Below are 8,390 nucleotides of genomic sequence, written 5' to 3' on the forward strand. Positions count from 1 at the left end.
CATGGATGCTTCATAAAGGAGAAAAATACCATGGTCAAAGAGGAAGAAATGGACCAAGGGATGCATCACCACCAGGATACGAGCCAGAAATTGACAGGTAGAAACAAAATCAGTACTTTATCAATGTTAGTACAATGTTTGGAATGATATAGAAATGTATAAGCATTTCTGTGTCTTAATAACTAAATTTGTATTTTCCCAATACAGACATTTTTCCACACAGTCAGAGAAACTTATCTAGTAACAAACTATAGAAATGATCCCTGAAAGGATAGTCTTTCAGACACTTTTCCAATTCAGGCATGTATTGGAACAATTTTGTGGCTCATGATATCAACTCACATGCATATGCAATTGCCTAAGATTGTTTCCCAGTCTGGCCTATCCTACTAGGCCTATCCACTACTCAGAGTAGCTACTCCTTTTGTATCCTATACCAACATATTATGCTAAATTGATATGATAGGATATAACTAATGGTAATCAACCTGTTTCTTTCCTTTATCTCCTTCCCTAGGAGTCCTAAAGGCTTTATCAGACAAATTATCTCACCTTCTGTGTGTCTTTGTATGTATGTGAGTGTATGTATCTGTGTGAGAGAGTGTGCATGTTTGTGTGGGGGGGAGAGTGTGTATGTAGTTGTTGTTGTAGTGCAAATTATGATAGACCCTGTACACATTAGGCAAGTGATTTATATCTAAACCACAACCTCAGCCCAACAAGTATATGTTACAGCAGTTTCTCCAAATCCATTGTCCAAATTGTATGCAGTCTTTAGCTATAGGATCTTGCCTTCAAATTATGTGAGGCAAACAGGGCAACAGCAATAGCCTATATTATTTTGGGAGTCTCTTCTATTCCTGTGTCTAACAATTGAAGAGGAGCTTTCCTGTACCTAGCACAGGGTTTATGTTAGGTAGTCTATGATACTTTTGGCAAGAACTGGCACTTAGAATTGTAAAACTTCATTCAAACTACATACATACATACATCTGTTTAAATATGCACATATATAACATATGTATGTTATTTATTTTTAATTTCTTACTGGATATTTTATTTACATTTTAAATGTCCCCTTTCCAAGTCACCCCCCCAAAAAAAACCCTATCCCATCCACCCTCCCCTGTTTCTATGATAGTATTCCCCCACCCATCCACCCACTCCGGATTGCCTGCCCTCCAATTATGCTACACTGGGGCATCTAGCCTTCACAGGACGAAGGGCGTGCCATTGATATCCAATAAGGCCATCCTCTGCTACATATGTAGCGAGAGCCATGGGTCCCTCCATGTGTACTCTTTGGTTGGTTGTTTAGTCCTTGGGAACTCTGGAGGATCTGGTTGGTTCATATTGTTGTTCCTCCTATGGGGCTGCAACCCCATTCAGCTCCTTTGGTACGTTATCTAGCTCCTCCATTGGGGAACCTACAGTCAGTTCCATGTTTGACTGTGAGCATCCACCTCTTTATTAGTCAGACACTAGCAGAGCCTCTCAAAAAACAGCTGTATCAGGCTCCTGTCAGCAAGCACTTCTTGGCATGCTGCAATAGTGTCTGGGTTTGATAACTGTATATGGGATGGATCCCCAGGTGGGGCAGTCCCTGGATGGCCTTTCTTTCAGTCTCTGCTCCAAACTTTGTCTCTGTAACTCCTCCCACGGGTATTTTGTTCCCCCTTCTAAGGATCGAAGTATCCACACTTTGGTCTTCCTTCTTCTCGAGCTTCATGTGGTCTGTGAATTATATCTTGGATATTACGATTATGAATTATATCTTGGGTATTATCAGTAAGCGTATACCATATGTGTTCTCACTCAGGATGATTTTTTTCTAGCTCCATACATTTGCCTCATAATTTCATGAAGTCATTGTTTTTAATACCTGAGTAGTATTGTGTAAATGTACCACAATTTCTGTATTCATTCCTCTGTTGAAGGACATCTGAGTTCTTTTCAGCTTCTGGTTATTATAAATAAGGCTTCTAAGAATATAGTGGAGCAAGTGTCCTTTTTATATGTTAGAGCATCTTTTGGGTATATGCCCAGGAGTGGTATAGCTGGATCCTCAGGTTGTACTATGCCCTAATTTTCTAAGGAACTGCCAGACTGATTTCCAGTGTGGTTGTATCAGCTTCCAATCCCACCAAAAATGGAGGAGAGTTCCTCTTTCTCCACATCCTTTTAATGATTGCTTCAATTTCTTAAGGAGTTATGAGGCTGTTTAGATGGGTTATCTTTGACACATTGTATCTGTCTAGAAAATTGTCCATTTCATCCAGATTTTCCAATTTAGTTGAATATAGACTTTTGTAGTAGGATCTGATGATTTTTTGGATTTCTATGGTTTCTGTTGTTATGTCTCCCTTTTCATTTCTGATTTTGCTAATGAGGATACTGTCCCTGTGCCCTCTGGTTAGTCTGGCTAAGGTTTTATCTATCTTGTTGATTTTCTCAAAGAACCAGCTCCTGGTTTGGTTGATTCTTTGTATGGTTCTTTTTGTTTATACTTGGTTGATTTCAGCCCTGAGTTTGATTATTTCCTGCTGTCCAATCTTCATGGGTATATTTTCTTTTTTGTTGTTGTTGTTCTAGAACTTTTGGTTGTGCTGTTAAGCTGCTAGTGTATGCTCTCTCCAGTTTCTTTGTGGAGGCACTCAGAGCTATGAGTTTTCCTCTTAGCACTGTTTTCATTGTGTCCCATAAGTTTTGATGTTGTGCCTTCATTTTCATTGAATTCTAAAAAGTCTTTAATTACTTTATTTCTTCCTTGACAAAGTTATCATTGAGTAGTGTGTGGTACACTTCCATGTGTATGTGGGATTTCTATTGTTTTGTTATTATTGAAAACCATCCTTAGTCTGTGGTGATCTGATAGGATACATGAGGTTATCTCAACCTTCTCCTGCATCTGTTGAGGCTGTTTTGTGACCAATTATATGGTCAGTTTTGGAGAAGGTACCATGAAGTGCTGAGAAGAATGTATATCCTTTTGTGTTAGAATAAAATATTTTGTAGATATCTGTTAAATCCATTGTTTCATAGCTTCTGTTAGTTTTCATGTGTCTCTGTTTAGGTTCTGTTTCCAGGATCTGTCCATTGATGAGAGTGGGGTGTTAAAGTCTCAGACTATTGTTGTGTGAGGTACAATGTGTGTTTTGAGCTTTATTAAAGTTTCTTAATGAATGTGGATGCCCTTGAATTTGGAGCATAGATGTTCAGAATTGAGATTTCTTCTTGGTATATTTTTCCTTTGATGAGTGTTAAGTGTCCTTCCTTATCTTTTTTGATAATGTTTTGTTGAAAGTTAATTGTATTCAGTATTAGAATGGCTACTCCAGCTTTTTTCTTGGGACCATTTGCTTGGAAATTTGTTTTCAGCTTTTCACTCTGAGGTAGTGTTTGTCTTTGTCACTGAGTTGTGCTTCCTTTATGAAGCAAAATAGTGGATCCTGTTTACATATCGAGTCTCTTAGTCTATGTTTTTAATGGGGAATTAGTTACATTAATGTAAGGAGATAGTAAGGAAAAGTGATTGTTGCTTACTGTCATTTTTGTTGTTAGATGTGGAATTATGCTTATGTGGCTAACTTCTTTTGGGTTTATTGAAAGAAGATTATTTTCTTGCTTTTTCTTATAGTTTACTTTCCCTCCTTGTGTTGGAGTTTTCCATATATTATCCTTTGTAGGGCTGGATTTGTGGAAAGATACTGTGTAAATTTGTTTTTGTCATTAAAATATCTTGATTTCTTCATCTATGGTAATTGAGAGTTTTGCAGGGTATAGTAACCTAGGCTGGCATTGTGGTCTCTTAGGTTCTGTATGACATTTGCCCAGGATCTTTTGGCTTTCATAGTCTCTGGTGAGAAATCTGGTGTAATCCTTATTGTGTCTGCCTTTGTATGTTACTAGACCGTTTTCCCTTACTGCTTTTAATATTCTTTCTTTGTTTTGTGAATTTGGTATTTTGATTATTATGTGACCTCAGTAATTTTTTTTCTGGTCCAATCTATTTGGAGTTCTATAGGCATCTTTTATATTAATGGCCATCTCATTAGGTTAGGGAAGTTTTCTTTTATAATTTTGTTGAAGATATTCACAAAGTTGGGAATCTTTGCTCTCTTCTATACCTATTACCCATAGGTTTGGTCTTCTCCTTGTGTCCTGGATTTCCTGTAAATTTGGGGTTAGGAGAATTTTGCATTTTGCATTTTCTTTGACAGCGTTAACATTTTCTATGGTATTTTCTACAACTGACATTCTCTCTTCTATCTCTTGCTGACACTTGGGTTTTTGACTCCTGATACCTTTCCTAGGTTTTCTATCTCCAGGGTTACCTCCCTTTGTGGTTTCTTTATTGTTTCTGTTTTCATTTCTAGATCCTGGATGGCCTTGTTCAATTCCTTCTCCTGTCTTGTTGTGTTTTCCTGTAATTCTTTGTGGGATTTTTGTCTTTCCTCTTTAAGGGCTTCTACCTGTTTACCTGTGTTCTCCTGTGTTTCTTTAAGGACTTTATTTATGTCCTTCTTAAAGTCCTCTATCATCATCACGAGAAATTATTTTTAGATCTGAATCTTGCTTTTCTGGTGTGATAGTGTATCCAGGACTTGCTGTGGTGGGAGAGTTTTGTTCTGATGATGCCTAGTAACCCTGGTTTCTATTATTTATGTTCTTATGCTTGCCTCTGGTTATCTCTAGTGCTACCTGCCCTTGCTCTCTCTGGGACAGGAGCCTGTCCCTTCTGTGTTTCTGATTGTGTCAGGACTCATCTGATTCTTGCTGTCTCTAGGATCCTGTGATCCTGCAATCCTGTGATCCTGACATCCTGGGTATGTCAGAGCTCCTAGGAGTCAAGCTGCTTTTGGAATCCTGAAATCCTGGTGTGACCTAGCTCCTGAATTCCTATAATCCTATGTGTGTTAGACCACCTGGGAGTTGAGCTTCTTCTGGATGTTGTGGAACTGGATACAGAGTTAGTGCCCAAGTTCTGCACAGGGCACAGGCTCAGACACAACATATGTATGTTAAGTAAACAAAATGGATGTTTTTGTTAACCATTCTTGGTGTTATTTAGGGTTTCTTCCTTCTCCCTCTGTCTTGCCTTCCTCCTTTTCAGTTAATTTTCTCCCCTGTTTTCTTATTATCCCTTCATAGCACACTTGTCCTATTTCACTCCTCTCTAGAGTTCCTCCTCCCGCTATGTTCCCTTGTACTTTCCTTGTTTCTGAGGTTATATACTCACATCTAAAGATTCAGATAATCCACAGACATATATTTCCTAGTATATTCATCCATTTGCTTGCAAACTTCATAGATTTAGCATACAGCTATAACTGATTACATATTAATACTCTAAAGAAAAATAATTTGTAATGCTGAAGTGTTAAATAGGGGTCAAGGGAGACAACTTAAAATTTAGAGCACTTGATGTACTAGCATGGAGACTAGAGTTCAAGTCCAATCATACACACAATGAACCAGGGGTCCCACACAAACCTGTAGCCCAATTGCTGAAATGGGGAAGACAAGATAGTCACTGGGCCTTCTTAGCTTCCAAACTATCCAAGAAAATGCAAGCCCTACTGTCAAGGAGAAACCCACCTACTAGGTGGAAAGTGATAGTGGAGGAAACATGCTGCCCTCTTCTGGACTTTGCATGTGTCTATAGGAACATGCATCAGCACAGAGATGATGTATACATGAAATTAAATCTTTTGCATGTGTTAAATCTGTTAGTGATAGGGGTTTTAAAATTGTTTTCTATTTTTTCACCCTGTATGACAAATACCAGATCTTCTGCAATAAGAGAAAGGACTGACTATTTATGGGCACAGGAACAGCAAAGAAATGAGATAATTGAACTGAATGTAGGGTAAGTGCAATACTTTCTATTTTCTACCTAAAAATTCTATGAGGTTCCATGTATTATATTCTTTTAACTAGGCTTTTCTTTTGCATCTTCCTTGCTTCTTCAAAATTTTAGTATTTATTTGTATTCATGATTGTGACTTGAGGACTTCACCTTCTGAGCTACAGTTTTCTGACATGGTAAGGAGACTTAGACTGATTTATCTCTAAGGACACACTGCCTTTGATGGTCTTGCATGTGTGTACAATATCAGAAATTGAATGTTACACTTGTAAGGTCAGTAAGAATAAAAGTCAAACACAGGACAGAGGGACTCTATTGTTATAGAGCACAGGCTTTATTTGGGAAAAGATGTGTAGTGAGGAGATCTCTAGTTCAGGAAACTAGAGACCCAGCAGCCCTCTTAGACACAAGAGTAGTTAGAGGGTGGGAAATGGAGAAGGGGACAGAAAATCTTCCTTTATGATGGGATCTTGGCCATTGCTAAGAGTAGCCAATCATTGTTCTGTTACAGAATGCCAAGGGATCAGTATGACTTGACTAGCCATTACTGGGGAGAAGAAACAATAAGAGAGACAGGAATATAGAAAAGCAACTTACTTTAGTTATAGGGATAAAATCTCTTCAGTTTGGGAATTGTTGTGGTTAACCAAGATACAAAATGGCCAAGCCCATAGTTAACAATATTAAGAACCAAGGATAAGAAGGGAATATTGTTTAAATGCTAAAGCTTGCAATTTAGATTTTAAAAAATCACCTCGTACTGAGTAAGGATGTCATTTCAATAATTTATCTCAACTTTTTCCATTTAGCTAGAAGATGGCTATAGTAGTTCTGAAGATAGTGATGTAAGTATTGATAGGTAGCTTTACACAGACTTTGTATAGTGCTTAGAGGAAAAATATAAAAACTGGCATTGAATATAAAATTAGCACATGGCCTTATAATCTGACTTTGAAAATTCCTTAACAATTCGTATAAATAATCATACTCAGAATTAGAAAAGTTTCATTATAACTGCATGGCTTTGTTTTATTTTTACTTCTTAGACTTATAAATATCATATTCTGATAATATATCCAAAATATAATTTTGCATCTAGACTGGATATCTCCCTACAGGAGTTATCACTGGTGAAATCAGTGCTCTTTGGATTTTTTTTCTTCATTTCAATTTTAAGATTTAAATTCTTTCTCTGCAATAACAGTGTATACTAGGCAAGTGAAATGAATGTCAATATACAATTTTGGTAACAGTAATAGCAGGGCATTACCTGTGACGATATTGGGAAGGCAGTAGTTCTATGTTTATTTAGCCTTTCTTAGATCTTAGTTGATATTGACCCCTGTAACAAAAGCAGGATGAAATACAAACATAAGTAAACAGAACTTCCTTAACATGACTACCTGCTCTACAGGTGGCAGGTAGTGAGGGTCACCAGCACAAGTAGACAATAAGAGCAGAGTTGAACATACTATTAGATTTTGTATTAAAGACCACCCTCCTTGAAGCAAACAAAGATATAGGGAAAGGCCTGTTTAGGCAGAAGGTCAGGAAAAGAGGGGGAAACAAGGGCTGCCTTTATTACTTATCTTCCTTTTCATAGGACAGGAAGAGAAAAACCCTTATAAATGGAGTTTAGCTGTCATAAAAAAAGTGTGACTTTTACTTTTCATTTAGTTTCCACAACTGCCTATGTGTCTTGTGTTTCTCAAAAGTATTAACTTCGTTATGTGATGAAAGGCTAGTTCATGGATATATTTTAGCCTGCTACAGTGGTATTTTGGAGTGGCTCTATAAAATTCTACCAAAGATACCAGGAGAATTTATACAAATGGGAATGAGAACTATTTCACTATACTACCTTTGAAATTAACCTAACCAAAGTTACTTGTGATTTAATTGAAAGCTCTAAGTACTTTTATATTCATGGTTTAATCTAGCTTTAGAATTCCTTTGTGGGTAAGATACTACCATTTCCATATTACAGAATGATAGATTGAAACTGAGGAAAGGGTGCTGGTTGTTGCTTGTTTCTGGCACTACTGGGAACCAAACATAGGATCACATGCACACACTGAGTGAAAAGATACATCACTGAGCTGTGCATGAGTTCTAGTCCAGCTGAGGAAGGGGTGTTTTGCTTTGTGATGTTTTGTTTTTTAACTTCACCCAAATCATACAATTGATAAAAGCTTGAAGAGATATTCAAACATCCTTTGTTTTTCCACAAAATCTATATGGGTATTTTACTGTCCATATTGCCTTTCCACAACTACAAGCACAGAGGAGGTGCGATTCTTACAATACTAGAATACTCATTACCATTTGTTGGTTAAACAGTTACTATAGCTGTAGACAGTGGATTCAGTCTTGATGAGTAGGAAAAGGATAACCACAACTAGGGAACAAGAGTGGAAAGAGGTTGATTATTTTAACAGGTAAGTGATACAGGAAATGTTAGGCATATCTTCAGGAGTATGCAGCCTTTCTCAGTTCTTGGTGAACTCAGCTTTAGACAGGT

The 8,390-nt window shown here is 37.4% G+C and overlaps 2 pseudogenes; one reads left to right on the forward strand and one right to left on the reverse strand.

The window, feature by feature from the left end:
- LOC110286418 overlaps nucleotides 1-6,732 on the forward strand; it is a 28,666-nt pseudogene extending 21,934 nt beyond the window's left edge.
- Nucleotides 206-279, reverse strand: LOC115030239 (annotated as a pseudogene).
- Nucleotides 6,733-8,390: the final 1,658 nt, after the last annotated feature.

The sequence above is a fragment of the Mus caroli genome, chromosome X (genome assembly GCF_900094665.2).
Source record: "Mus caroli chromosome X, CAROLI_EIJ_v1.1, whole genome shotgun sequence".
NCBI classification, from domain to species: domain Eukaryota; kingdom Metazoa; phylum Chordata; class Mammalia; order Rodentia; family Muridae; genus Mus; species Mus caroli.